At 34.8% G+C, this 2500-nt stretch overlaps 2 protein-coding genes across 2 annotated transcripts in view; both read left to right on the top strand.

The window, feature by feature from the left end:
- Window positions 1-2500, top strand: part of LOC143033871 (uncharacterized) — a 300356-nt gene that overhangs the window by 70973 nt on the left and 226883 nt on the right. The window lies entirely within an intron of this gene.
- Window positions 1-2500, top strand: part of LOC143033595 (uncharacterized) — a 1010041-nt gene that overhangs the window by 279 nt on the left and 1007262 nt on the right. The gene's annotated exons all lie outside the window — the stretch shown is intronic.

The following is a 2500-nucleotide window of genomic DNA, read 5'->3' on the forward strand; positions in this document are numbered from 1 at the left end:
TGGTATTTTCTTCTAGTCTGATGTAGGTATTGGTACATTTGTGAACAGGATGCACATGCTCTTATTTTAATAGCTTTGTCTGCAGTTCAGACTAACACAATCGCAGACACATTCTTCTGCCTATTAATTTTTCATTCGATTTATTATTTGTTATTTATTTCTTGTATTTATTTGTGTGTTTTATCATATATATGTTTTTATTGTTATTCTTGTACATTATACCATTGCTTACGGTAGCTTGCCCACGTCAAGAGGTTCACCATAAAAGCAAAATGTTCATCGGTAGTTGCTGATATTATCCATTCAGAGGGCTGATGCCCCCAATTCACGTTACAACTTAGTCTCGCTACGCGAGCCGCATAAGCCAGCCACATACTCGCCCTCTAATTGAGCCCCGTAAAGGTTACATAACGATGGGATGGGTTTTGCCTCGTGTGTAGACGTATGCCTTATGCAGAGCTAATGAAAAATATAATTTTGCATTTATGGTCCGGAGTTCGTCGGTTTAGAACGAATGGGGAGTGTAAAGGGTTCAGATATGTGTGTGGATTAGTTTGCTTGCAAAAGGTGGCTCATATTCGTCATTATGTGGAATATTGGTATGGGTATGTATATGTACGTGTATATATATTTATCATACATATATTTTTGTGTGTACATTCTAGGTTATTTTGCTCAGATGAGGAGAAAATACCCTCAGAAACAAAAGGGTTAGGAGGATCTTGTCAAGCTTAAACGCCATTCAGGAAGGCGTTTAGATCCTTTCGCCTACAGTCGATTTGTGTTTATTCTAATTACTCGTGACACCTGAACAAGGTTAATCAAATCTCGATTTAACGTTTTAGTGTCTTTACTCGACTCTTAAGGTTACTCTAACTGCCGGCAGATGATTTTATTCAATTGGTAGGAACTCCCATAGACGCCGGTGAGATGATTGGATTGTGTAATATTCAACTCTGCGAAGCTTGGGCTGTCTAAATGATATTTTACACAGCGTTCTTTTACGTTTTATAAAATAATATGTGTTTATGACTCAATTACATTAAAGGGGAAAGGTGAGTGGGGAAGGGGAAGGGGAAGGGGAAGGGGGGAAGGTGTGGGAAGAAGATTCTTTGACCAAACGAGAGGAACCGACATGTTCAGTTTTATGAATCAGTAACATTACATATCCTTACGAAGCTTTCTGTTATTGATGTCCTCATCTTATTGTCTACTTTAGGATGAGACGTATGTATATAGAACGCTATTATGAGAGTGGAATAGATAATATATATGTTTTAGCTTATCGTCGATATAAAGAGGGAAGTGAATTGGCTGCGTCTAAGTAACCGATATCACTTTGGGAGAATTCAAAACAAAAACAAACAACATGACGTCATGAAGTCGGTTGACTTGATTTGTCGAGTCGTTGTGTTTCAGCACCATGACTCCATGGTAACCTTGTCGTGATATCATGTCGTTAGATATTTCCGAAGTGAAATGACATGTTCTTGTTTAGACCTTCAAAGTTTATGTATTTATTTTTTTATATTATATTTATTTATTTGTTTATTTTTGAAAGGGAAGGTGTTTTTTTTTTGCAGAGAAATATTGGAAAATTACATAAGTGCAATTAACGTTTTTATATTGTCCACTAGTCGCATGACATACGACGATAATGTGAACTAATTCTACTGCGTTCAGAATTTTAGGAAATGCATACTTCTTTCGAAAACGCTTTACTACAACCAGCCTGGTAAGTTAGGAGTTATTATGTATATATATATATATATATATATATATATATATGTTGTTTTTTTTTTTTTTTTGGGGGGGGGTAGAGTTAACGTTGAAAGGAGAATCTATAGTGTGCTGACGTGAATTTGACGCGTTTCCGATATGCTTTATCCTCTGTTGTACTTATGGGGATTTATGGTTTTTCAATATGGCAGCGAAGACGAACATTTATCTAGAATATACAAGACAGTAAAAATCTTTTCATAATATCAGAGTACATGGGAATATTTTCTGAGAAAATATCTGGAGAAATATCCTGAAATATGTGATTCACTAGACCAATATTTCCAAAAATTAAGAATTATTTTGTATTTATATATTTGTTTATTTATTTATTTATTTATCTATTTATTTATTTATTTGTTCGTGTGTATGCAGTTATATTCGTCTTCGCGTATGTGTAAGCTGGAAGCATAAGAGATACTGTACATTCAATCTTAAGTTATCATCTCTTACACAACAGAAATTGGTGTCAAATTCCTCTTAGGTTCCTTTCACTCGTATCGACTTTTCGCCGTGCGCGTCTACTACACAAAATGTCGATACGTGTGAAACGAGCTTTAATATTGTCTGGCAGATCTTCTTATCCATAACAATGCCTGATAAACAAATGAAAAATAGATGAGAAGACTATTTAACTGAAAAATAAACAAAGTAAACGAATAAATAATTATTTAACAGAGAATGATTTTTCTGAAGGCAAATGACACCCATGAAATGGTTA

The sequence above is a fragment of the Oratosquilla oratoria genome, chromosome 16 (genome assembly GCF_046742065.1).
Source record: "Oratosquilla oratoria isolate Oo_2021 chromosome 16, ASM4674206v1, whole genome shotgun sequence".
In the NCBI taxonomy this organism is placed as follows: Eukaryota; Metazoa; Arthropoda; class Malacostraca; order Stomatopoda; family Squillidae; genus Oratosquilla; species Oratosquilla oratoria.